The 27953-nt window shown below is 35.5% G+C and overlaps 1 protein-coding gene across 1 annotated transcript in view; it reads left to right on the forward strand.

The window, feature by feature from the left end:
- Window positions 1–27953, forward strand: part of LOC131680097 (zinc finger protein 519-like) — a 30146-nt gene that overhangs the window by 1014 nt on the left and 1179 nt on the right. The gene's annotated exons all lie outside the window — the stretch shown is intronic.

Here is a 27953-nt window from a genome sequence, read left to right on the forward strand (position 1 = left end):
TGTTTCGTTTAGTTTCGTTTAGTTTCGTTTAGTTTCGTTTAGTTTCGTTTAGTTTCGTTTAGTTTCGTTTAGTTTCGTTTAGTTTCGTTTAGTTTCGTTTAGTTTCGTTTAGTTTCGTTTAGTTTCGTTTAGTTTCGTTTAGTTTCGTTTAGTTTCGTTTAGTTTCGTTAGTTTCGTTTAGTTTCGTTTAGTTTCGTTTAGTTTCGTTTAGTTTCGTTTAGTTTCGTTTAGTTTCGTTTAGTTTCGTTTAGTTTCGTTTAGTTTCGTTTAGTTTCGTTTAGTTTCGTTTAGTTTCGTTTAGTTTCGTTTAGTTTCGTTTAGTTTCGTTTAGTTTCGTTTAGTTTCGTTTAGTTTCGTTTAGTTTCGTTTAGTTTCGTTTAGTTTCGTTTAGTTTCGTTTAGTTTCGTTTAGTTTCGTTTAGTTTCGTTTAGTTTCGTTTAGTTTCGTTTAGTTTCGTTTAGTTTCGTTTAGTTTCGTTTAGTTTCGTTTAGTTTCGTTTAGTTTCGTTTAGTTTCGTTTAGTTTCGTTTAGTTTCGTTTAGTTTCGTTTAGTTTCGTTTAGTTTCGTTTAGTTTCGTTTAGTTTCGTTTAGTTTCGTTTAGTTTCGTTTAGTTTCGTTTAGTTTCGTTTAGTTTCGTTTAGTTTCGTTTAGTTTCGTTTAGTTTCGTTTAGTTTCGTTTAGTTTCGTTTAGTTTCGTTTAGTTTCGTTTAGTTTCGTTTAGTTTCGTTTAGTTTCGTTTAGTTTCGTTTAGTTTCGTTTAGTTTCGTTAGTTTCGTTTAGTTTCGTTTAGTTTCGTTTAGTTTCGTTTAGTTTCGTTTAGTTTCGTTTAGTTTCGTTTAGTTTCGTTTAGTTTCGTTTAGTTTCGTTTAGTTTCGTTTAGTTTCGTTTAGTTTCGTTTAGTTTCGTTTAGTTTCGTTTAGTTTCGTTTAGTTTCGTTTAGTTTCGTTTAGTTTCGTTTAGTTTCGTTTAGTTTCGTTTAGTTTCGTTTAGTTTCGTTTAGTTTCGTTTAGTTTCGTTTAGTTCGTTAGTTTCGTTTAGTTTCGTTTAGTTTCGTTTAGTTTCGTTTAGTTTCGTTTAGTTTCGTTTAGTTTCGTTTAGTTTCGTTTAGTTTCGTTTAGTTTCGTTTAGTTTCGTTTAGTTTCGTTTAGTTTCGTTTAGTTTCGTTTAGTTTCGTTTAGTTTCGTTTAGTTTCGTTTAGTTTCGTTTAGTTTCGTTTAGTTTCGTTTAGTTTCGTTTAGTTTCGTTTAGTTTCGTTTAGTTTCGTTTAGTTTCGTTTAGTTTCGTTTAGTTTCGTTAGTTTCGTTTAGTTTCGTTTAGTTTCGTTTAGTTTCGTTTAGTTTCGTTTAGTTTCGTTTAGTTTCGTTTAGTTTCGTTTAGTTTCGTTTAGTTTCGTTTAGTTTCGTTTAGTTTCGTTTAGTTTCGTTTAGTTTCGTTTAGTTTCGTTTAGTTTCGTTTAGTTTCGTTTTCGTTTAGTTTCGTTTAGTTTCGTTTAGTTTCGTTTAGTTTCGTTTAGTTTCGTTTAGTTTCGTTTAGTTTCGTTTAGTTTCGTTTAGTTTCGTTTAGTTTCGTTTAGTTTCGTTTAGTTTCGTTTAGTTTCGTTTAGTTTCGTTTAGTTTCGTTTAGTTTCGTTTAGTTTCGTTTAGTTTCGTTTAGTTTCGTTTAGTTTCGTTTAGTTTCGTTTAGTTTCGTTTAGTTTCGTTTAGTTTCGTTAGTTTCGTTTAGTTTCGTTTAGTTTCGTTTAGTTTCGTTTAGTTTCGTTTAGTTTCGTTTAGTTTCGTTTAGTTTCGTTTAGTTTCGTTTAGTTTCGTTAGTTTCGTTTAGTTTCGTTTAGTTTCGTTTAGTTTCGTTTAGTTTCGTTTAGTTTCGTTTAGTTTCGTTTAGTTTCGTTTAGTTTCGTTTAGTTTCGTTTAGTTTCGTTTAGTTTCGTTTAGTTTCGTTTAGTTTCGTTTAGTTCGTTTAGTTTCGTTTAGTTTCGTTTAGTTTCGTTTAGTTTCGTTTAGTTTCGTTTAGTTTCGTTTAGTTTCGTTTAGTTTCGTTTAGTTTCGTTTAGTTTCGTTTAGTTTCGTTTAGTTTCGTTTAGTTTCGTTTAGTTTCGTTTAGTTTCGTTTAGTTTCGTTTAGTTTCGTTTAGTTTCGTTTAGTTTCGTTTAGTTTCGTTTAGTTTCGTTTAGTTTCGTTTAGTTTCGTTTAGTTTCGTTTAGTTTCGTTTAGTTTCGTTTAGTTTCGTTTAGTTTCGTTTAGTTTCGTTTAGTTTCGTTTAGTTTCGTTTAGTTTCGTTTAGTTTCGTTTAGTTTCGTTTAGTTTCGTTTAGTTTCGTTTAGTTTCGTTTAGTTTCGTTTAGTTTCGTTTAGTTTCGTTTAGTTTCGTTTAGTTTCGTTTAGTTTCGTTTAGTTTCGTTTAGTTTCGTTTAGTTTCGTTTAGTTTCGTTTAGTTTCGTTTAGTTTCGTTTAGTTTCGTTTAGTTTCGTTTAGTTTCGTTTAGTTTCGTTTAGTTTCGTTAGTTTCGTTTAGTTTTCGTTTAGTTTCGTTTAGTTTCGTTTAGTTTCGTTTAGTTTCGTTTAGTTTCGTTTAGTTTCGTTTAGTTTCGTTTAGTTTCGTTTAGTTTCGTTTAGTTTCGTTTAGTTTCGTTTAGTTTCGTTTAGTTTCGTTTAGTTTCGTTTAGTTTCGTTTAGTTTCGTTTAGTTTCGTTTAGTTTCGTTTAGTTTCGTTTAGTTTCGTTTAGTTTCGTTTAGTTTCGTTTAGTTTCGTTTAGTTTCGTTTAGTTTCGTTTAGTTTCGTTTAGTTTCGTTTAGTTTCGTTTAGTTTCGTTTAGTTTCGTTTAGTTTCGTTTAGTTTCGTTAGTTTCGTTTAGTTTCGTTTAGTTTCGTTTAGTTTCGTTTAGTTTCGTTTAGTTTCGTTTAGTTTCGTTTAGTTTCGTTTAGTTTCGTTTAGTTTCGTTTAGTTTCGTTTAGTTTCGTTTAGTTTCGTTTAGTTTCGTTTAGTTTCGTTTAGTTTCGTTTAGTTTCGTTTAGTTTCGTTTAGTTTCGTTTAGTTTCGTTTAGTTTCGTTTAGTTTCGTTTAGTTTCGTTTAGTTTCGTTTAGTTTCGTTTAGTTTCGTTTAGTTTCGTTTAGTTTCGTTTAGTTTCGTTTAGTTTCGTTTAGTTTCGTTTAGTTTCGTTTAGTTTCGTTTAGTTTCGTTTAGTTTCGTTTAGTTTCGTTTAGTTTCGTTTAGTTTCGTTTAGTTTCGTTTAGTTTCGTTTAGTTTCGTTTAGTTTCGTTTAGTTTCGTTTAGTTTCGTTAGTTTCGTTTAGTTTCGTTTAGTTTCGTTTAGTTTCGTTTAGTTTCGTTTAGTTTCGTTTAGTTTCGTTTAGTTTCGTTTAGTTTCGTTTAGTTTCGTTTAGTTTCGTTTAGTTTCGTTTAGTTTCGTTTAGTTTCGTTTAGTTTCGTTTAGTTTCGTTTAGTTTCGTTTAGTTTCGTTTAGTTTCGTTTAGTTTCGTTTAGTTTCGTTTAGTTTCGTTTAGTTTCGTTTAGTTTCGTTTAGTTTCGTTTAGTTTCGTTTAGTTTCGTTTAGTTTCGTTTAGTTTCGTTTAGTTTCGTTTAGTTTCGTTTAGTTTCGTTTAGTTTCGTTTAGTTTCGTTTAGTTTCGTTTAGTTTCGTTTAGTTTCGTTTAGTTTCGTTTAGTTTCGTTTAGTTTCGTTTAGTTTCGTTTAGTTTCGTTTAGTTTCGTTTAGTTTCGTTTAGTTTCGTTTAGTTTCGTTTAGTTTCGTTTAGTTTCGTTTAGTTTCGTTTAGTTTCGTTTAGTTTCGTTTAGTTTCGTTTAGTTTCGTTTAGTTTCGTTTAGTTTCGTTTAGTTTCGTTTAGTTTCGTTTAGTTTCGTTTAGTTTCGTTTAGTTTCGTTTAGTTTCGTTTAGTTTCGTTTAGTTTCGTTTAGTTTCGTTTAGTTTCGTTTAGTTTCGTTTAGTTTCGTTTAGTTTCGTTTAGTTTCGTTTAGTTTCGTTTAGTTTCGTTTAGTTTCGTTTAGTTTCGTTTAGTTTCGTTTAGTTTCGTTTAGTTTCGTTTAGTTTCGTTTAGTTTCGTTTAGTTTCGTTAGTTTCGTTTAGTTTCGTTTAGTTTCGTTTAGTTTCGTTTAGTTTCGTTTAGTTCGTTTAGTTTCGTTAGTTTCGTTTAGTTTCGTTTAGTTTCGTTTAGTTTCGTTTAGTTTCGTTTAGTTTCGTTAGTTTCGTTTAGTTTCGTTTAGTTTCGTTTAGTTTCGTTTAGTTTCGTTTAGTTTCGTTTAGTTTCGTTTAGTTTCGTTTAGTTCGTTTAGTTTCGTTTAGTTTCGTTTAGTTTCGTTTAGTTTCGTTTAGTTCGTTTAGTTTCGTTTAGTTTCGTTTAGTTTCGTTTAGTTTCGTTTAGTTTCGTTTAGTTTCGTTTAGTTTCGTTTAGTTTCGTTAGTTTCGTTTAGTTTCGTTAGTTTCGTTTAGTTTCGTTTAGTTTCGTTTAGTTTCGTTTAGTTTCGTTTAGTTTCGTTTAGTTTCGTTTAGTTCGTTAGTTTCGTTTAGTTTCGTTTAGTTTCGTTTAGTTTCGTTTAGTTTCGTTTAGTTTCGTTAGTTTCGTTTAGTTTCGTTTAGTTTCGTTTAGTTTCGTTTAGTTTCGTTTAGTTTCGTTTAGTTTCGTTAGTTAGTTTAGCTTAGTTTAGCTTAGTTTAGCTTAGTTTAGCTTAGTTTAGCTTAGTTTAGCTTAGTTTAGCTTAGTTTAGCTTAGTTTAGCTTAGTTTAGCTTAGTTTAGCTTAGTTTAGCTTAGTTTAGCTTAGTTTAGCTTAGTTTAGCTTAGTTTAGCTTAGTTTAGCTTAGTTTAGCTTAGTTTAGCTTAGTTTAGCTTAGTTTAGCTTAGTTTAGCTTAGTTTAGCTTAGTTTAGCTTAGTTTAGCTTAGTTTAGCTTAGTTTAGCTTAGTTTAGCTTAGTTTAGCTTAGTTTAGCTTAGTTTAGCTTAGTTTAGCTTAGTTTAGCTTAGTTTAGCTTAGTTTAGCTTAGTTTAGCTTAGTTTAGCTTAGTTTAGCTTAGTTTAGCTTAGTTTAGCTTAGTTTAGCTTAGTTTAGCTTAGTTTAGCTTAGTTTAGCTTAGTTTAGCTTAGTTTAGCTTAGTTTAGCTTAGTTTAGCTTAGTTTAGCTTAGTTTAGCTTAGTTTAGCTTAGTTTAGCTTAGTTTAGCTTAGTTTAGCTTAGTTTAGCTTAGTTTAGCTTAGTTTAGCTTAGTTTAGCTTAGTTTAGCTTAGTTTAGCTTAGTTTAGCTCAGTTTAGCTCAGTTTAGCTCAGTTTAGCTTAGTTTAGCTTAGTTTAGCTTAGTTTAGCTTAGTTTAGCTTAGTTTAGCTTAGTTTAGCTTAGTTTAGCTTAGTTTAGCTTAGTTTAGCTTAGTTTAGCTTAGTTTAGCTTAGTTTAGCTTAGTTTAGCTTCGTTTAGCTTCGTTTAGCTTCGTTTAGCTTCGTTTAGCTTCGTTTAGCTTCGTTTAGCTTCGTTAGCTTCGTTTAGCTTCGTTTAGCTTCGTTTAGCTTCGTTTAGCTTCGTTTAGCTTCGTTTAGCTTCGTTTAGCTTCGTTTAGCTTCGTTTAGCTTCGTTTAGCTTCGTTTAGCTTCGTTTAGCTTCGTTTAGCTTCGTTTAGCTTCGTTTAGCTTCGTTTAGCTTCGTTTAGCTTCGTTTAGCTTCGTTTAGCTTCGTTTAGCTTCGTTTAGCTTCGTTTAGCTTCGTTTAGCTTCGTTTAGCTTCGTTTAGCTTCGTTTAGCTTCGTTTAGCTTCGTTTAGCTTGTTTAGCTTCGTTTAGCTTCGTTTAGCTTCGTTTAGCTTCGTTTAGCTTCGTTTAGCTTCGTTAGCTTCGTTTAGCTTCGTTTAGCTTCGTTTAGCTTCGTTTAGCTTCGTTTAGCTTCGTTTAGCTTCGTTTAGCTTCGTTTAGCTTCGTTTAGCTTCGTTTAGCTTCGTTTAGCTTCGTTTAGCTTCGTTTAGCTTCGTTTAGCTTCGTTTAGCTTCGTTTAGCTTCGTTTAGCTTCGTTTAGCTTCGTTTAGCTTCGTTTAGCTTCGTTTAGCTTCGTTTAGCTTCGTTTAGCTTCGTTTAGCTTCGTTTAGCTTCGTTTAGCTTCGTTAGCTTCGTTTAGCTTCGTTTAGCTTCGTTTAGCTTCGTTTAGCTTCGTTTAGCTTCGTTTAGCTTCGTTTAGCTTCGTTTAGCTTCGTTTAGCTTCGTTTAGCTTCGTTTAGCTTCGTTTAGCTTCGTTTAGCTTCGTTAGCTTCGTTTAGCTTCGTTAGCTTCGTTTAGCTTCGTTTAGCTTCGTTTAGCTTCGTTTAGCTTCGTTTAGCTTCGTTTAGCTTCGTTTAGCTTCGTTTAGCTTCGTTTAGCTTCGTTTAGCTTCGTTTAGCTTCGTTTAGCTTCGTTTAGCTTCGTTTAGCTTCGTTTAGCTTCGTTTAGCTTCGTTTAGCTTCGTTTAGCTTCGTTTAGCTTCGTTTAGCTTCGTTTAGCTTCGTTTAGCTTCGTTTAGCTTCGTTTAGCTTCGTTTAGCTTCGTTTAGCTTCGTTTAGCTTCGTTTAGCTTCGTTTAGCTTCGTTTAGCTTCGTTTAGCTTCGTTTAGCTTCGTTTAGCTTCGTTTAGCTTCGTTTAGCTTCGTTTAGCTTCGTTTAGCTTCGTTTAGCTTCGTTTAGCTTCGTTTAGCTTCGTTTAGCTTCGTTTAGCTTCGTTTAGCTTCGTTTAGCTTCGTTTAGCTTCGTTTAGCTTCGTTTAGCTTCGTTTAGCTTCGTTTAGCTTCGTTTAGCTTCGTTTAGCTTCGTTTAGCTTCGTTTAGCTTCGTTTAGCTTCGTTTAGCTTCGTTTAGCTTCGTTTAGCTTCGTTTAGCTTCGTTTAGCTTCGTTTAGCTTCGTTTAGCTTCGTTTAGCTTCGTTTAGCTTCGTTTAGCTTCGTTTAGCTTCGTTTAGCTTCGTTTAGCTTCGTTTAGCTTCGTTTAGCTTCGTTTAGCTTCGTTTAGCTTCGTTTAGCTTCGTTTAGCTTCGTTTAGCTTCGTTTAGCTTCGTTTAGCTTCGTTTAGCTTCGTTTAGCTTCGTTTAGCTTCGTTTAGCTTCGTTTAGCTTCGTTTAGCTTCGTTTAGCTTCGTTTAGCTTCGTTTAGCTTCGTTTAGCTTCGTTTAGCTTCGTTTAGCTTCGTTTAGCTTCGTTTAGCTTCGTTTAGCTTCGTTTAGCTTCGTTTAGCTTCGTTTAGCTTCGTTTAGCTTCGTTTAGCTTCGTTTAGCTTCGTTTAGCTTCGTTTAGCTTCGTTTAGCTTCGTTTAGCTTCGTTTAGCTTCGTTTAGCTTCGTTTAGCTTCGTTTAGCTTCGTTTAGCTTCGTTTAGCTTCGTTTAGCTTCGTTTAGCTTCGTTTAGCTTCGTTTAGCTTCGTTTAGCTTCGTTTAGCTTCGTTTAGCTTCGTTTAGCTTCGTTTAGCTTCGTTTAGCTTCGTTTAGCTTCGTTTAGCTTCGTTTAGCTTCGTTTAGCTTCGTTTAGCTTCGTTTAGCTTCGTTTAGCTTCGTTTAGCTTCGTTTAGCTTCGTTTAGCTTCGTTTAGCTTCGTTTAGCTTCGTTTAGCTTCGTTAGCTTCGTTTAGCTTCGTTTAGCTTCGTTTAGCTTCGTTTAGCTTCGTTTAGCTTCGTTTAGCTTCGTTTAGCTTCGTTTAGCTTCGTTTAGCTTCGTTTAGCTTCGTTTAGCTTCGTTTAGCTTCGTTTAGCTTCGTTTAGCTTCGTTTAGCTTCGTTTAGCTTCGTTAGCTTCGTTTAGCTTCGTTTAGCTTCGTTTAGCTTCGTTTAGCTTCGTTTAGCTTCGTTTAGCTTCGTTTAGCTTCGTTTAGCTTCGTTTAGCTTCGTTTAGCTTCGTTTAGCTTCGTTTAGCTTCGTTTAGCTTCGTTTAGCTTCGTTTAGCTTCGTTTAGCTTCGTTTAGCTTCGTTTAGCTTCGTTTAGCTTCGTTTAGCTTCGTTTAGCTTCGTTTAGCTTCGTTTAGCTTCGTTTAGCTTCGTTTAGCTTCGTTTAGCTTCGTTTAGCTTCGTTTAGCTTCGTTTAGCTTCGTTTAGCTTCGTTTAGCTTCGTTTAGCTTCGTTTAGCTTCGTTTAGCTTCGTTTAGCTTCGTTTAGCTTCGTTTAGCTTCGTTTAGCTTCGTTTAGCTTCGTTTAGCTTCGTTAGCTTCGTTTAGCTTCGTTTAGCTTCGTTTAGCTTCGTTTAGCTTCGTTTAGCTTCGTTTAGCTTCGTTTAGCTTCGTTTAGCTTCGTTTAGCTTCGTTTAGCTTCGTTTAGCTTCGTTTAGCTTCGTTTAGCTTCGTTTAGCTTCGTTTAGCTTCGTTTAGCTTCGTTTAGCTTCGTTTAGCTTCGTTTAGCTTCGTTTAGCTTCGTTTAGCTTCGTTTAGCTTCGTTTAGCTTCGTTTAGCTTCGTTTAGCTTCGTTTAGCTTCGTTTAGCTTCGTTTAGCTTCGTTTAGCTTCGTTTAGCTTCGTTTAGCTTCGTTTAGCTTCGTTTAGCTTCGTTTAGCTTCGTTTAGCTTCGTTTAGCTTCGTTTAGCTTCGTTTAGCTTCGTTTAGCTTCGTTTAGCTTCGTTAGCTTCGTTTAGCTTCGTTTAGCTTCGTTTAGCTTCGTTTAGCTTCGTTTAGCTTCGTTTAGCTTCGTTTAGCTTCGTTTAGCTTCGTTTAGCTTCGTTTAGCTTCGTTTAGCTTCGTTTAGCTTCGTTTAGCTTCGTTTAGCTTCGTTTAGCTTCGTTTAGCTTCGTTTAGCTTCGTTTAGCTTCGTTTAGCTTCGTTTAGCTTCGTTTAGCTTCGTTTAGCTTCGTTTAGCTTCGTTTAGCTTCGTTTAGCTTCGTTTAGCTTCGTTTAGCTTCGTTTAGCTTCGTTTAGCTTCGTTTAGCTTCGTTTAGCTTCGTTTAGCTTCGTTTAGCTTCGTTTAGCTTCGTTTAGCTTCGTTTAGCTTCGTTTAGCTTCGTTTAGCTTCGTTTAGCTTCGTTTAGCTTCGTTTAGCTTCGTTTAGCTTCGTTTAGCTTCGTTTAGCTTCGTTTAGCTTCGTTTAGCTTCGTTTAGCTTCGTTTAGCTTCGTTTAGCTTCGTTTAGCTTCGTTTAGCTTCGTTTAGCTTCGTTTAGCTTCGTTTAGCTTCGTTTAGCTTCGTTTAGCTTCGTTTAGCTTCGTTTAGCTTCGTTTAGCTTCGTTTAGCTTCGTTTAGCTTCGTTTAGCTTCGTTTAGCTTCGTTTAGCTTAGTTTAGCTTAGTTTAGCTTAGTTTAGCTTAGTTTAGCTTAGTTTGGCTTAGTTTAGCTTAGTTTAGCTTAGTTTAGCTTAGTTTGGCTTAGTTTAGCTTAGTTTAGCTTAGTTTAGCTTAGTTTAGCTTAGTTTAGCTTAGTTTAGCTTAGTTTAGCTTAGTTTAGCTTAGTTTAGCTTAGTTTAGCTTAGTTTAGCTTAGTTTAGCTTAGTTTAGCTTAGTTTAGCTTAGTTTAGCTTAGTTTAGCTTAGTTTAGCTTAGTTTAGCTTAGTTTAGCTTAGTTTAGCTTAGTTTAGCTTAGTTTAGCTTAGTTTAGCTTAGTTTAGCTTAGTTTAGCTTAGTTTAGCTTAGTTTAGCTTAGTTTAGCTTAGTTTAGCTTAGTTTAGCTTAGTTTAGCTTAGTTTAGCTTAGTTTAGTTTAGTTTAGTTTAGTTTAGTTTAGTTTAGTTTAGTTTAGTTTAGTTTAGTTTAGTTTAGTTTAGTTTAATTTAGTTTAGTTTAGTTTAGTTTAGTAGTAAAAATGAAATTAAAAAAAACAACTTAAACCACCTTGCAGTAAGGTGAGACATTTCTTACACATGTCACTGTTGTATCATTAATTAATTTGCAGAACTCTTTTATTAGTTTGCTGTTTCTGGTCTTGCACGAATAAAACCTCAAATAAACTGAATAAAATATAGAAAATCAATAAAACGAACTAAATAAAAAAATACAGCAAAAAATGCAAAACAAAATGTTTTCAAATTCATAAAATGAGCACAATGATTTGCATAAATCGAATTATAAAATACATAAATCAAATTGGATTAGCTCAATAAATGAAAAATTAGTCAATATTTGAAAATAGTTATAAAATTAATTGAATGAATTAAATTGACTCAAACTAGCAAATTAAATTAAATAAATAAGTAGAATGACTGATTATGAAATTATTAAAATTAAAGAAATGAACAAAATGAATCAAATGAATCAATTAAATCAGATGAATCAAATGAAACAAATTAATCAAATGGATAGAACGAATTTAATGAATCCAGTGAAAACAACGAATCAAATAAATGAAATGTATAAAATGAATAAAATGATTGGAATGAATGAAAAAAATAAAACTAATAAAAGAGTAAATGTATTGAATAAAATGAATAAATGAAACAAACGAATCGAATAAACGAAATGGATAGGATTGATTAAATGAATAAAAAGAAGAAAATGAATCAATTAAAATGAAAAATAAGGCGATGTTAAAAAGTTATAAATTAATTGGAAAAAATAAATTGCGTCAAATAAATAATTTGGATGAAATGAATAAATCTGAAAATAGCCAAATTATTAAAATGGAGAAATTGAAAACTAGAAAAAACACAAAGAGAACGCATAGAAGGAAACAATGAAAAAAATAAGTGAAATGAATGATATGAATAAAATGTACAAAAAAATAAACTGATCAGAGTGAATCCCAAGAATAAAATGAATAAAATAGATTAAATGAACCCAAATGAACAAAATGAATAAAAAGAATGCCGAATTGAATAAATAATTGAAATGCAATAATCATATACTTAAAACTAGTAAATATTAAAAATGAATAAAATAAACAAGACGAATAAAATCCATGAAATGGAGAAACTGAAAAAAAAAATGACTAGAATGAAATTAAAAACCATTTTTGAATAAAGTAAATGAATAAACCGGATTCTACGAATTTGAGAACTATTGTATCGGAAAGTTATAAATAGTTTTTGATAATCCCATCATCTGAAAAATGGCTAATTAATATACAATCAACTTTCTAAAGTTTTCATTATTTTTTGTTTTAACCTCTTTGTTTTCGTTGTTCTTTTCTTGGCGGCGTCGTTTACGATTATCTGGTATTTCTACTTTATTGATGGACCTTAATTAGTAATCAGGAACCTGGAACGTTCAATTTCGAATTCAAAGTTGTCATTTTGGTTACATATTTCCAACAAAAAAAAAATTTCTGCAGAATACGTAAATATGCGCAATATGAACAAGTAAGACAAGGCACATATGCTTTCAAACCCCTTAAACAGAGAGCGACAGAGAAAGAATGCGATTCGTTAATGAGACAGGTAGAATTTTCAACATTTTCATTTGCATTGATATAAATAGTGTGAAGTTTCTTGGCTATGTCGATAGCACAAAAGCCGTGCATTCAGTAGATAATAATGTACTCTCTTTCCAATCATCCTTATAGCGTGTATATTTTTTCGTTCGGTATTCTCGTTCAGGAAATATGGATAAATGAGTCCTATACAAACCAATACTACGAAAAAGAAATGGTTCAAATTTTCAGTATAAGTATTTTATTTGTTGGAAACGCAAGCGCCATTGAAAGTGTCACTTGATATAAAACTGCTCTAGATGGATAGGCATTCTTGACATTACAAGTCTTAATTTTCTGCGAATAAATACGTTTCTTCGTGTTCATTTGTTGTTACACAGTAATGTGTATGACAAAAATGTAGATCAAACGTTTCAGTATACAGTACATCCAACGCCTCTCTACTAGTTGTGACTGCCATTGAAACATCAATGGAATTTTACTTAGTATAGAGCAAAAATGGACGACGATAAGTTAGAAGAAACATTGTACTTGTATCCCCCATCGAGAATGGAGTCTTTAGGAGACTTATTTTCTCGGATCTAATGCGTGGATATTTTTGGGCTCTGATCCGTTATTCTTCATAATAGTTCATACAAATGCAATGAATATATATTTTCAATAATATCAACACAAAAAAGATATTCTTACTTTTCACATGACATATTTGAACATATGATTCATTTGAAATTCAATTCAGATACGAAAAGTTTAAATAACGCATGTGGAATGTCTCTTATTAAAATTTTCATCTTCAAACATCCATATTACCCAGTTAAATTAAATATTTTTCTAGAGAGCCATGAATTTCCTTAATTATAGTGTATATAAAAACTCTGACTAGAACTGAATTAAATTGGAGTTAATATAGCTTTCGAATTTTGGTCGCCTACCAACCCATAGTTCAACGTTTCGGAGGGATACACTTTACATCTTGAGGGTGTGAACATTTGAAAATAGTTATAGTTTTTTCATAATTCAAACATTTCGCAAATTTTCTCAGGACTATAAAATAATTTACTTACCAAGTAGGATGTAAAAATAAGCTTTTTTTCATACACTAAAATGCAAAAATCTATTTACAGAGTAACGGTAGAAAAAAATGGTGCTGTCTTCTCAAACCTCCACAATTACATCGCACGCATGATTGGACATCAATAAATGTTTCAGGTTATCAGAAGCTCTTATCGCACAACTTGGAAATGGATTGAGAAGCAGCAAGAAATATGTGAGTCGTGACAGTTACCAGGAACACGAAGGAAGGGAGAGAGAGAGAGAGTGAGTGGGAGTGTGAAAGGGAGAGGGGGCGTGTGAGAAATGGAAAATGATGTTTAGTGCCGTGACCTTATATTTAAAGGTATATTATGCGATATATTGATTCCTTACACCCTTATTATAAATAATGTAAGTAGTAATTTTTACGCCATGACCAGTATAAATAGCCTAAATCTTGCAAAAGAGCTAAATTTTCGCTAGAGTTTTGGGATTCAAAAATACAGTTGCTTTCGGTGATGCCGAGAGTATAATTATATGAGAAATCTTTTATCTCACTACTAGGTGAATTACTTGATGATCTATGTATTGATATGCCATCCACATTTACCTCACGATTGAATGCAACGCCTAATCCAAGGGATAAATACATGAATTCTAGAAAAAATTTCACTACGAAGACATTATTTTGTCTTTGAAATAAACTTACATAATAATTTTTGAGAAATAGTTCATTTATTATAGAGGTAATTCACAATTTTTTTCAATATCGAGTTCTTTGAATCACGTAGATGTGTTTTCATACCCCAATATTCAAAGTCGGTTTAGTTTTACCCCTAAACACCAGTAAAGCAATACTCTGTATGAAAAGGACTCCTTTTTAATTAGTGAAAATTAGTAAGGGAGGAATAAAAATACAAAATGTTTAATATCTCCGCCGCTCGTGAACGGATTTTGACAATCTATAGCTTGTTAGAAAGGTATTTTCATAAGCTTTTTATTTATATCTATTTGCGCGATGCGATCGTTTTGTTTGAAAGTTATTCGCCTAAAACCCGTCTTGTTTTGACAAGATCACCCATATCTCAGAAAGTAAACAACATATCGAAAAACAAAAATAATAGTGTGAAATGGTAACATTAGATCTTTCATTTGAAACTAGTTTCGTTAAGATCGGTTCAGCCATTGCTGAGATAATTACATGACATTTTGTACATACATCGATCTGAATCGATTGGTAAATGAAACTCGGCCCTCCGGGCCTCGGAAAAAGTTTTCAAAGCTTGAGCGAATCCTATACATTTTTACATTTCTTACAAAAGAACGTTGCCATTTGACACTATTATTTTTGATTTTCGATATGGTGTTTACTTTCTGAGATATGGGCGATTTTGTCAAAAGATGGCAGCTTTTTTGCAAATAACTTTCGAACAATACAATACAACAATACAATCTCACAAACTGCACATAAATTGAAATCTTGTAAAAATACCTTTCTAACAAGCTATATATTGTCAAAATCCGTGCACGAGCGGCGGAGATATTGAACATTTTGTATTTTTAGTCCTCGCTTACCAATTTCCACTAACTAAAAATGAGATTGTTTCATACAGAGTATTGCTTTACTGGTGTTTTAGAGGCAAAACTACACCGATTTTGAATATCGGGGTATGAAAACACATCTACGTGATTCAAGGAATTCGATGTTGAGAGCATTTTGTGAATTACCTCTACAATAAATTAACTATTTCTCAAAAATCAATATACAAGTTCACTTCAAAGACAAAAAAAGGTGTTGGTAGTGAAACAGCGAGTTCATGTATTTATCCCTTAGATTAGACGTTGCGTTCAATCATGAGATAAATGATGGATGGTATATCAATACACAGATCAACAAGTAATTCACCTAGTAGTGAGATAAAAGATTTCTCATATAATTATACTCGTGGCGTCACCGAAAGCAACTGAATGTTTGAAGCCCAAAACTCTAGCGAAAAAGCTCTTTTGCAAGATTTAGGTTATACTGGTTATGGCAGTGGCGTAGTAGCGGGGGGGAGGGGGGTTTGGGGACGACCCCCCCCCCCCCCCCCGAAATATTTTGGAGAAATTTGAAAAAAATTGAATATGTTAAACAAAAATATGCCTAATATTTTAAATGAAATTCTCAAAGTTTCATTTGCAAAAGTTATCTTGTGAAAATATTTCCCTTGTAGTGAAAATTGGCTACAGACTCGACACCTACCTGTCGGCACGTTCTGGAGGCTAGCTTAACCGCCGAGGACTATAACGGCGAAGCGAGGAGCTAGGAGCTTAATGGTTCACGAAACGGATATCGGTACCGAGAGAAATTTCGCCACATTTTGTAGTCTTTGACTGACGGCGAACATGGACTGGAGAGTGTGAGAGAAGTATCCCCATAGAGACCACCAGGCGATTTGCTATCGTATCGGCCAAAGGAACCCTGCTGCAGCACGAAGAAGGACGGGCGGCAAGCTAAAATGGAAGACGAAAGCCTTTAACGAAAACCTCTTTGTTGAGTAACTTCGGCGAACAACGGAATCAAGTACGTTGATACGGGTGACGGCTAACAAGAAGGATTGTGACGGCTTGTGACGTTACAATGTCATGAAAACTAGGGCCATGCAGTAGACGGCGTGCAGCTTACTGGTTAAATCAGTACGCTACACGCTGCTTGTCTTAGAGCCAGAAGGCGGGCGCAGAGCGCAAGATCGGAGAGTGAGAGAATAGCGCAAGCGACGTATGTAGAAGGTAGGGACTCTTTAAAACGGGAGATCAAGCTTAGCAAGCCAATTACCATAAGTAGCTGTGCTGAGAAATAAACGCCAATTCCTGGGGGACGCGTACTGATTCGTCATGACGAAGACGATGGTCCGTCGACACCAGCTGAAATAGGCCCAAGTAAGCTAAAGATAATCGTTGAGGGTCTCTTCCCGAATCACGATTCAACTTCCTGGTCACCGACACCGTACGGCGAAGAAGACGGAGATAACACAGTCGAGTGGCAAGTGACTAACGACGAGCTCAAAGACGCGTCGATGTGACTAAAATCAAAGCAAACCCTCGGTCCGGATGGAATACCAACCGTGGTTCTGAAAGCTGCGATCCTGGCATATCCGAACATGTTCAGGATACTACTGCTGAAGTTTTAAACGATGGTAATCCCCGAAATGAGGAAGGTGCAGAAACTGATGTTGCTGCCAAAGTCAGGGAAGTCACCGAGCCATCCAGCCTCGAATAGACCAATACTGCAGCGTGACATAAAAGAATGAGCCAGATCATGAAGAGCTACTTCCAGAGTAGATCACTGATGTACCAGACGAACAAATGGGCAGAAGGCAATGCGAGTCGCAGCGGGCGTAACTCAGGGCTCCATTCTCTGTCCAACACTTTGGAATGGGATGTACGATGTACTCATAATATAAATTTATGAATATAATGAATCATGCAATGCACGAATTCATTCGTCGGTTTCTGCGACGAAGTATTTTCATGCATTGTAAATAGTAAGTTTCGTTCATTTCATGAACAAGAATGGTGAACGAAAGCTTTCGTGAATTTTACACATTTAATGCACACTGCACGAATGTTATCGTTGATATTCGACATTATTTTCGTGAATGAAATGAAATGTTTTGTTTATTTTATAAACGTTTGTGTATATTACGAACGATTTCTAAACAGTCAGACAACAACAATTATCTGACGAATAGCAACAATGGCTCCATATTGGTCTTTTGACGTGGACGGTTTGACGAATGGTGCTCGTAAATATTATAAAGATATTCGTATATAACAGTGAACGACTCGTTTGCTGAATGAAGCTGTTTCGTAATAAGCTAACGAAAGTCATTTCGTGGTTTTTACGAAAAACTCGTAATAAAAAATAAGTGTTTCGATAGAACTACGAACGATTCATCATATGTACGAAAAATTCGTATATTTTATGAAAGTTGTTTGTACGAAATTAATTCCTAGCGATTTACGAATACATTCTATAAGTGTAAGGTCTTAACACTGCGGCTGCCCAGGAAAGTGAAAATCGTTGGTTTCGTGGACGATGTGTCCCTAACGGTGAGACACTTGAAGAAATAGAGGTGTCGGTGACGGAGACAATAGATGCGATCGAGAGCTGGATGAATGGGTCAAGCTGCAAATAGCTCACTACAAGACGGATTTGTTGTTGCACAGCAACTGCAAAGCGGTTCAGCGGATACAGATCACCATCGAAGGGCTTGTGAATGCATCGAAGCGTGCACTGAAGCAATCGACGACTGATTGAGCTTTAACAACGACGTTGATTACACATGCGAAATGTCGGGTCTTTATCTAGTGTTTTGTCATCGATACTGCGATATGGGGCTCCTGCGTGAGGGAGATGATGAGAATCGATTCAATGGTGACGCAGCAGTAGGAATGGGATAATACGGAGAAAGGAAAGTGGACCTACCGGCTCATCCAAACCTGTCGACGTGGGTCAATAGAAAGCACGGAGAGATGACCTTCCACCTGAAACAGCTCCTACCGAGCCACGGCTGCTTAAGGAGTATCTTCATCGGTGTGGGTACGAAACGTCAACACTGTGCCTGGAGCGTCTTTAAATGTCCGAGGTTTGAAGTCTTTGAATGTCCGAGGAGAGTCTTTGAATGTCCGAGGTTTGAAGTGACGTGCAGGGAGCTACTTAAAACGGGAGGACCAGACATCAACCCGAATAATGTAGCCTACAGAATGACAAGCGACGTAGAGATGTGGAACGTAGTAAACAGAGATATGATGTTGGATCAGTGATTCTCAACCTGGGGTCCGCGGGCCCCTAGGGGACCGCGAAGTCATTGCTGGAAGTCCGCGAAGAAAAATATATTTTCCGAGTGCATATTGAAATTTCAAATCTTGTTTCCTAACAAATTGAAAATAACATAGGGTAAGGTGGGGCAAATCCGACCTAGTAAATGGTTTTGGCTGTAAAATGCTCATTTTACATCGGACCAAGTCGTTTTATATACCAAATTAAAGGTTAGACTGCTGGGCAACTTTCTGTATATAGCATTTTATTTGGATCTTCTGAATATCTTGAGATACAAGCGTTTTACAAAAATGTTCATTTCTGCTGTTTTCAAAAATGGTGGGGTAAACCCGACCCCCTATGTTTTTGGTTGATTTAGTGCAGATATTACTCAAATTTTATGGTTTTTCAATGATAAATCAATGAATGTTGTGTTATTGAATTATAACATGAATAAAATGGAATTCAATATCAATCTTGGAATGCTAAAATCACGAGCAGTAGCACGTAATGATATTCCCATTTGCATCGGAGCAATTGCTTGATGAGTACTATAATTATCACGTTTTTGTGTCTTTCGTTTGTAATTATGAACTATTTTGCATAAAAATAATAAATAATAGCAATAAAAATATATTTCAATTTGATAAATAAAAATTTTCTTAGCAAAAAAGCGGTCGGATTCACCCCAATATTTAGAGGTCGGATTTGCCCCACCGATGCAATTAAAAAATATATGAAAAAGGTTAAACTAAATTCATCTATGGACTTTGTAGGACTTAAATAAAAGAATTTAAATCCACTTACATTTATTATGCAATCACTTTAACAATCAGAAGTATCCTGTAGTCAATGATGCACAAAAGTCAAATCAAAAGTAGAAAAAAAAAAATTTTTGTCGTTTGAGCATCTCAATGTAGACTAATGAAATGCTGTCATACCACCATTATGATTATTTTCGATGCTCTACACGACAACATTGATATTAGTTCGCGTAGTGCTTCTGATTTTCGATAACAGAGGGGGATCGGGTTTACCCAACGGTCGGATTTGCCCCACCTTACCCTATTCATAGCATATAAAATTTATGTTTATCTGTGGGGGTCCGCAGCAACCCAGTGTGATATCTAAGGCGTCCGTGGTACGAAAAAGGTTGAGAACCGTTGATGTAGATCATGACCGTCTTACAGCGGAATGGACATCGAACAACGGTTTCGGGAGAGCAATCACCGCCAGGGAACTCTCCGCAGGTATAAGCTAGGACTAGTCGAATAGACTGCAACAGAGCAGCGAGTATGGGGCGTCGAAACGCCAGCGAACCGGACGTCACGCTCCATGAGGATTCGCCAGACCGACCACGGCACCCCACCGGTTGTTCTGATAGAAAAATAGCGAAAACCAAAGAAGAATCGATATTGGGAAAACTTTTTTCGACAGAGAACTCTCCGTTAGCGTAAGCTAGATTCACCGCTGGGGACTAGACTGAATAGACAGCGACGAGACACCACTATTCGCGGGTCATCGGTGCACCACTGCATCGGATACCCTGCTTCACCAGAATCGCCGAACTGACCTCCGCACCTAGCTGATTAGCTCGATCTCGGGAGAACTTCTCTCGCCGGGGAATTCTCTGTCGGAGTAGGTCAGGTCCATCGTCGGGGACTAGACCGAGTTGTTCGCGAACAAGTCGAGGACTGAATGGACCATCAAGGAAGTAGTGCTAAATGGCCCAAGAAGATAACTAAATGGCTTAAAGGAGTTGCGGTGCTAAATGGCAGCGGTTACGGAGTCAAAGGGCTCAAGAAGTTGTGGTACTGAAACCAAACAAGAATCGGTATCGGGAGAACTTCTTTTGTCTGAGACCTCTGCGTCAGCTTACAGTCAGATTCACCGCCGGGAACGAGACCGTGTAGACCGTAACGATACACCACCAGTCGCGCCGGGGCTCCAGCAAACCGGATGCCCTACTCTACCGGAATCGCCGAACTAACCGCAGCACCTGGCTGGTTGACTCGAACTTCTTTCGCCGGGGAATTTTTCGTTGGAGTAGGCTAGATCTATCGTCGGGGACTAGACCGAGTAGTTCGCGAACCTGTCGGAAGCTCAACGAGGAAATGGTACTGAATGGCACAAGGGAACTGAAGGGCTCAGTAAATTAGACTGTCTGAAGTTTGCCGCCCAGATTGTCCTCGTAGGGGAAGAGCATTTATTCTATACCAACAACTAGCTTTCCTACCTTGACTACCCAAACCCGTTCCCTGAGTTATTGGTTTTTGAACATTTTTTTCCTGCTCAGAACGTTTTTGAACATTTTTTCATATATATACAAAAAAAAATTCATATCCCCCCCCCAAAAATTTTCTTACTGCGCCACTGGGTTATGGCGCAAAAAATACTACTTACATTATTTATGATAATAATGTAAGGAATCAATATATTGCGTAACATACCTATAAAAATAAGGTCACTGCCTTAACCATCATTTGCCATTCCTCACACGCCCCCCCCCCCATCTCTCTCTCCTCTCTCTCTGTCTCCCTTCTATCGCATCTATCTAGCTATTTATGTATCCATTTCTAAGTTGTGTGATAAGATCTTCTGCCAATATGAAATATTTATTAATATCCAAGCATATTTCATGTGTTCGATGTAATTGTGAAGGTTTGTGAAAACAAAACTATTTTTGTCTGCTGCTACATCAACTCAAATTTAATTCAGTTGTATTCAAAACCTGTATCTACACTATAATTAAGGAAATTCATGGCTATATCAGAAAAATATTTGGCTTAACTGGGTAATATGAAAATTTGACGATGAAAATTTTCAAAAGAGACATTCCACGTGCGATATTTAAACTATTCGTATCTCTATTGAATTTTGAATGAAACATATGCTCAAAGACTGAAAGCTGAAGCCAGCAGGATTGGACTTGCCATCAACTTTTCGAATACAAAATACATGAGAGGAAGAGGTTCTAGAGACGACAATGTGAACCTCCCACCCGAGTTCGGATTGACGGTGACGAAATCGAGATGGTCGACGAATTCATGTATTTGGGCTCACTGGTAACCGCCGACAATGATAACAGCAGAGAAATTCTGAGACGGATCTTGGCGGGAAATTATTTTCCACAAATTTGAACGAGAGACGCAATATTTCATAAGTTGATTCAGTTGTGTAGGTTATTTTTGCTATGGCAACCCAAAATAAGAGGAAAAGGGGCGTCTAGTTCTAGATTTTCTGTACTCCTCCCTGCGGGAAACGCGGGGACAGGTTACTATGATTATTTAACAGAACTTTGTTGGCTGTTTTTGAATTGACAGAAGTGTGCTACCACGGCTCTCAGAAGCGAGGCTTGCTACTCCGTGAATTCTACGGTGACGTCAGAGAAATCGTTGAGATAAACAGACGGATTTCAAGAAAGTTGATAATCGAAAATATTTAAACTCTTACGGTGAAAAAACAATGTGCAACGAATTCTTGACCACACCAGAGGTAAAAATAATCGAAGCTCCTATTTGACGGCTGAAAATGAACCTGTTGCGATTCGCGGTGAATTGAATACTTTACGCTGACGTCACAAATGAATTCGATGTTCATTTTTGACAGCTTGTACTGTTTACATGGACTTAGAAAAATTCTTTACGATTTGCTTCGAGCGAATCTAGTCGTCCACAAATTTTCTAAGTCCATGTAAACAGTACAATCGAACTGTCAAGAAAAGTGAGGTTAACTGTAGCAGTAAAGAACCTAATAGAAAAAAATATTCATGTGCCTATAAAGTATATGAAACAACAATCATCATCGCTTACATTGTGCCAGGGCCTACTTTGATGCGTTTGATTCGTTGCTGTACGGTCACTTCGTGTAATAATCGGAACCGAATGAAAAACTGCATGGATGAATGGCCGGTTTGTTCGTTTAACGTTTTCAGCTGCGTGCGGCTGAATATGATCAATTTTAATTCAATGAATTTGAATATTTTCAACTCTGCTGGACACAATATATAATCAGTGCAGCCATGTGATTAGTAGCAAAATGTGGGAATTTGACTGCATGTCATGGAAAACATATCTAACCGTTATTTCCTATTCCCAGCCGATCATTCGGTGGCAGCAAACAAAATATGAATTTTATTTAATTATTTTTATTATTATTTAATGAATTAAAATATCAAAAAAAGAATAAATTAATAAAATATTCTACAATTACTACTTAAAAATGATTCAATCTACAATTTATTTATCTGACAATCTCCAATCTTATTCACACAAGGTGATGGCAAGTTTTTCATAGTGTTTAACTCACTGATTATTCAAAAAATACTCCTCAAAATTTTCAATAAATATATTTGGCATTAATTTTTCACTGTCTAATATAAATATGCATTTGTCGGTCGTTAAGGTGATCAAACTCACGAATGGAATTATTTGTTTGTTAGAAAATAAAGTAATATTTTTTTTAAATATTTTTTTTCAAAAAAATCTATATAATAAAGCCACAATTGTAACAATCTAATAAATGCATCCTTAAATAGCCTGGAATTTATTTTTTGATACCAAATTCTTAACTTTCTTAGTTTTGTGGCAATTTCATTATTGAGCTTTATACAATTGATGCACAATTACAGCAGCGTAAAATCAATTATTCTGTATCGATTTTGTTGGTTATTTTCGGCAAATTTGAGACTAAGAGAAACGAAAAGTGGCACATCATCATGTTTTACCAGCGTCGGCGGTAAAACATGATGATGAGTTATGTTCTACCATAGACTATGCGGTTGACTTGGGTGCAATGCCCAACTCCTACTTAGCAGAAGGCAAAGAATTCTTCACATTTCCCCAAGTAACCACTAAGCACTAAAGCAAGCATTATATTTACCTTCTAACAGTTTTTGCATGCTTATAGGTTCTATACAAGCTTTGCAAATGTCTATAAGCTTTAAACAAGCTTTGCTAATGCTTATAAGCACTACGAATTTTAAGCATTAAAACAGGTCGTATATGGGTATATGAGGCTCTATTGTAGAGCTTATAAACCCTGTACCTATAAGCCAGATACGGTAGTCATCGATGCCATTTTAATGCCTGTTATAGTTGACATTTCAATTACTCTAAACAATAAATCCCAAATCAAAACAAATGTGATATGAGACCTAGGGGCAGATCACTTGTAATGAATTTTTAGAAATCAGCGAAATTAAATGCATTTATTTCCATCAAAATTGAAATTCATAACGTATTTTGCGTTGCGTGCAATGTTGTTTGCGTTGCGTGTAAGACGTCAAAACCCTACAGAAAAACTAGCCCTACATTTAACAAAATGTCGAATAAAGTGGATCAGCGTAGGACGTTTGTTAAACAAACTTTTCTGCGGGGCAGTACAAAGCTGATGCAAAAATGGAAATTAAATGCATTTTTTCAATTTGATGCAAGTTTGTTATACATTCTTAGAGTGATCTGCCCCTTGTATGAGACACATTGTAAGCAAAAGAAAACCTTATCAGCTTCCGAAGTTTAGGCATGTTGTCATAAACAAATTAAAGAGCACAAAACCTTCGAACCATGAAATGAAATGGTACATTGCGATGATTTGTTTCAATTTAGTATACATCTAATGATAGTTTTGAAAAATATGATCAAAACCTTGCGCCCAATTATAAGTATAATCACAACAGAAATCTCTCGATTTAAGAACGGCTAATATCAGTTAGATTAGCCAACACCCAAATAGATCAAAAAGCAAACGCGCTGGAGCAAAGTAGTAACTTCTAAAGGCAGAAGTTGTTCGAGCCTTGGAACGTACGCCGTACTGCAAAAAAAAATCAAACGTCGCATGCGACAGAAAGACCATAAAAGGGAGAACGAGAAAAAAAAACTTTTTATTCCCTGTTTTCGTTTTGTTTTTTTTCTTCGAACCAGTGGGTCCTACCCACCACAAATTGATTTAACATATCTCCATAGGCGCGGTGGAAAAAGTAGGAGTAAGCAGTATATCAGCCGAATATTTCGCCAAAAGTGGCCTTTAAGCAGCACCAAAGTACGATATTGAACCTATAAGCTCTGCTACCCTTGATCTATAAGCAAGTATAGAACCGAATTGATGCCATTTTCACGGCTTAGTGGTTACTTGGGTCCTTTCGATCATGTCCATATGAGCCTGCCTAGTCCTAGTTTTCCGCTCTAAGTTTATAACTGATTCGCTCTAGAATACCTATCCGTCTTTCAATTTTATTGGTTTCGTTTCTCTTAGCCTCAAATTTGCCGAAAATAACCAACAAAATCGATACAGTAGAACATTGCGACAATTAAAACATAGTAACAAAATCAATTATTTGGAATGTTTATTCTTTTTATTAATTGCCAATATACCGGGAGCAGTGCGGATAGAAAAAAAAATCTTCTTTAACGCATTCTGATAGCAATAGGAACTTCTTTCCACCTCAAAATATATCTAAAGGTTTTTTAACAAAAGCATATAAATATAGATTCAAAACAAATTTTATAAATGCAAAAATTTTGTTTTTAATACGTCATAGACTGCCAGGAAATAACGATACTGCCCAAACGTTATTGCTTTCAAGAAAATGAAAATCGTCAAGATAGGTCCGGTTCGCAATGCACGTAAAAGTTCACATATATGGCGATTTCAATCAACGCGGTATTGATTTCATACCAGATGCTGATAATGAGAGCATCCTACTTCCTGTTGTAGGGGAAAATGAAACTTTGCAGTTCATTTGCGATAAATCTGCCAGTTTAGGACTTAATCAAATAAATCACATAAGAAATCAGCGGCATTGCTATTTAGATTTATTAATGACGAATATAGACGAAGACTTCTGTGTAACGGAATCACTTACTCCCTTATGGAAGAATGAAGCTTATCATACAGCCATTGAGTTTTCTATATTCTTGCATGTTAACGACAGACCTGGTGATAGTGAATTTGAGGAGGTATTTGATTACGAGTCCGCTAACTATGAAAGCTTGAGGCAAAAAATTAATGCAATAAACTGGCAAATGATTTTAAGAAATGAAGAAAATGTTGAAGCTGCCGTAGACATCTTCTACAAAATATTATTTGAAGTCATTCACGAAGATATACCATTGAAAAGAAGAAGGCGTCACTATAACTCAAAACATCCCATCTGGTTTAATAGAGAAATCAAAAATTTAAAAAATCGTAAGCAGAAAGCACACAAAATCTACAAAAAATACAACAGCGAAGATAACTTAACAAATTATTTAAATCTATGCGATCAATTGAACCTTGCCATTGATATCGCGTTTGAAGAGTACAATGCAAGAACAGAACGCAATATAAAAACTTGCCCAAAAAACTTCTTTGATTACGTAAAAACTAAAATAAAATCGGATTATTTCCCAACAGAAATGCATCTTGATGGAAAGGTAGGCGATAACTCAGAGGAAATCTGCAATCTTTTTGCAACATTCTTCCAGGAAGTTTACACTACATTTTCAGAGAAGGATCGAGAGCGTGAATACTTTTCATTCCTCCCAGAACTTTCAAGAGATATTAACATTAAACAGATAAAAGTACATACAATCATGGATGCCTTAAAAAACTTGGATAGCTCTAAAAGCCCTGGACCTGATGGCGTTCCACCGGTGTTTTTAAAAACTTTGTCAATAGAACTAACCGCTCCTTTATTTTGGCTTTTTAACATGTCTCTAGAATCAGGTTGTTTTCCTAAAACATGGAAAAGCTCTTTCCTAGTTCCAATTTTTAAAAATGGTAAAAAATCCGATGTGCGTAACTATCGTGGAATAGCTATCATCTCGTGCATTCCCAAGATTTTCGAGGCGATTGTTAATGAAAATTTATTCCACCAAATCAAGAACAGAATTACCCATGTGCAACATGGTTTTTTCAAAGGGAGTTCTACAAGTACAAACCTACTCGAATTCATTAACTACACATTAACAGCAATGGATAACGGAAACCACGTTGAAGCTCTTTATACAGATTTTAGCAAAGCATTTGATCGCATCGACATACCCATGCTACTTTTTAAATTAGAAAAAATGGGGTTTGAGCCAGCACTTCTTACATGGGTACAATCATATCTTACAAATCGTGAACAAGCTGTTAGATTTAAAGGGATAAAATCAATCCCAATTCAAGTTACATCAGGAGTTCCTCAAGGGTCTCATTTGGGCCCGCTATTCTTTATTTTATTTGTTAACGACATTTCCTTCATTCTAAAAAATGTAAAAGTTCTTATATATGCTGATGATATGAAACTATTTCTAGAAATAAGAAATGGTGAAGACTTTCAGACATTTCAAAACGAAGTAAATATATTTTATACATGGTGTAATAAAAGCCTGCTGAAACTGAATGTAAAAAAATGTAATTCCATAACATTGAGTAGAAAGAATAATATACAGAACAATAGAATCTTATTGGGAAATCAACAAGTAGAAAAGTGTGACAGAATAAGAGATCTAGGAGTTATTATAGATTCCAAAATAACATTCATAGATCATTATAACACAATAATTAACAAAGCAAACAGCACACTAGGTTTTATTAAACGCTTCTGCTATAATTTCCAAGATCCCTACACAATAAAAACATTATATGTAGCCTATGTGCGTTCAACACTAGAATATTGTAGTATAGTTTGGTCGCCTTTTTCAGCAACGCATGCAAACCGGATAGAATCAGTACAAAAGCAGTTTTTGATGTTCGCTCTTCGTAAACTAGGTTGGACTGGACTACATTTGCCATCTTATGAAGCACGGTGCATGCTAATTGACATTCAAACCTTGAAAGATCGTCGTGAATTTTCTATGGTATCATTTGTAAACGACATTGTATCACATCGTATTGATTCAATCGAACTTTTATCGAAACTAAATTTTTATGCTCCTTCTCGACAACTACGTAACCGCAGCATCTTTTGTACAATTCGCCATCGCACTAATTATGCCAAGTTTGGCCCTTTAAACCAAATGATGAATATTTACAACAAACATTGCGAAAGCATTGACTTCACTATGTCGAAAACAAAACTTAAGCAGCAGTTTAAAGTAAACCAAAATTTCAACTAGTGTTAAGTTAGTTTAATAATTATTGTAAGAAACCGGTCTACATCTGATTGACGTCTTGAAATAAATAAATAAATAAAATGCCAGGCCATTGCCGGTTCGCGGTGACATTTGCTTTTTTTCACTTTGCACGTCCCGTCCCGTTCCAAGATTTGACATATCTCCATAGGCGCGGTGGAAAAAGTAGGAGTAAGCGGTATATCAGCCGAATATTTCGCCAAAAGGGGTCTTTAAGCAGCACTAAAGTACGATATTGAACCTATAAGCTCTGCTACCCTTGATCTATAAGCGAGTATAGAACCGAATTGATGCCATTTTCACGGCTTAGTGGTTACTTGGGTCCTTTCGATCATGTCCATATGAGCCTGCCTAGTCCTAGTTTTCCGCTCTAAGTTTATAACTGATTCGCTCTAGAATACCTATCCGTCTTTCAATTTCATTGGTTTCGTTTCTCTTAGCCTCAAATTTGCCGAAAATAACCAACAAAATCGATACAGTAAAACATTGCGGCAATTAAAACATAGTAACAAAATCAAAATGAGATTTTTAGGAGCTATCATGATTTTTTAAAATTTGAAATATGCAAGAATGTTGAATATTTTTTTCACCTCAGCAAGAATGGTGGGACTTAAAATGTGCGTTTGGGCAGCACTGCTTTGAATATTTTCACTTATGTTCTTGGCAACGCGGTAAATGAAGTGGTGAATCGCAGTACAAAAATCATTAGCAATGTAAACAAACTAAAATGAACCTCTCGCTGTATGAACATTGAATGAAAATGTTTAACCTCACTTTTTTGACAGTTCGGAGAGCTTGTTTACATAGACTTGGAATTTTTTGTATTCGACCATAGTATGAGAAACTTGATTTGGTTCGCTTTTAAATGCGAATATCTTGTATTAACAAGCTCGCTAGGCTTTCATTTTTATTTGACTCATCGGAATGTTCAGCGGCTCCGATTCACAAGAAGACAGGCTGCCCCGGTATCGGGTAAGGCAAACACTCCGGCAGGACCATGCTCGTGGGAGATCAAGCAATTATTATCTTGTACCCAAGGCCAGGCCGAGTGTGATTCGTAACAATTACCAAATTTAGAAATCCATATACATAGTGTACACGTGATACTTTTTTTGAATGAAAATAGTATAAATGTTGGCAAAATCCTGCAGCACTAGGATCAAAGATATAGTTTTAACACCAATTCACTGTGCTTCGGTGTTTTTTCGCAAACGAACTATCAGGTCTATGTTTTTATTTAGTAAATGTTTTAATAAATATTAGTTCATTAGGAGTATGACATTTATATTTTGATGGCGCGGTGAAGGGGTGGTTAAAGTGCGAGTCGTATCTTGAAAATCGATCGCTTGAAAGTAGTATAAATGATTATAAAATGCGACAGCATAAACTCATAACCTTTCTAATAGTTATTTAGCCATAGGTAACGAGAAAAGAGATATGTTTTATTCATGTACAACAAAAATTACTCAGCAATAATTTAATTTATTATCAATTGTTACGTGTGATTTTGTCTCCAGTGATTGGCCAAAATTGGTCGCTTTTAGAATCTGGTGCTCTAAGCATAACTGTCCCATGTTAATAGCGAATCATACAGCTGTAACAGCGAATTTAGCATTGACATCAATATAACCAGGTTGGTTGCAAGCAGAAAGAACAATACTAGCTGGGCTGCTAGCTGTTTGTGCTACTAATAACACTTGCCGTCTGTCAAATTAACATGATTCTATGATCTAGCTTCAATGACGATGGAATAT

The sequence above is a fragment of the Topomyia yanbarensis genome, chromosome 2 (genome assembly GCF_030247195.1).
Source record: "Topomyia yanbarensis strain Yona2022 chromosome 2, ASM3024719v1, whole genome shotgun sequence".
Classification (NCBI taxonomy): Eukaryota; Metazoa; Arthropoda; class Insecta; order Diptera; family Culicidae; genus Topomyia; species Topomyia yanbarensis.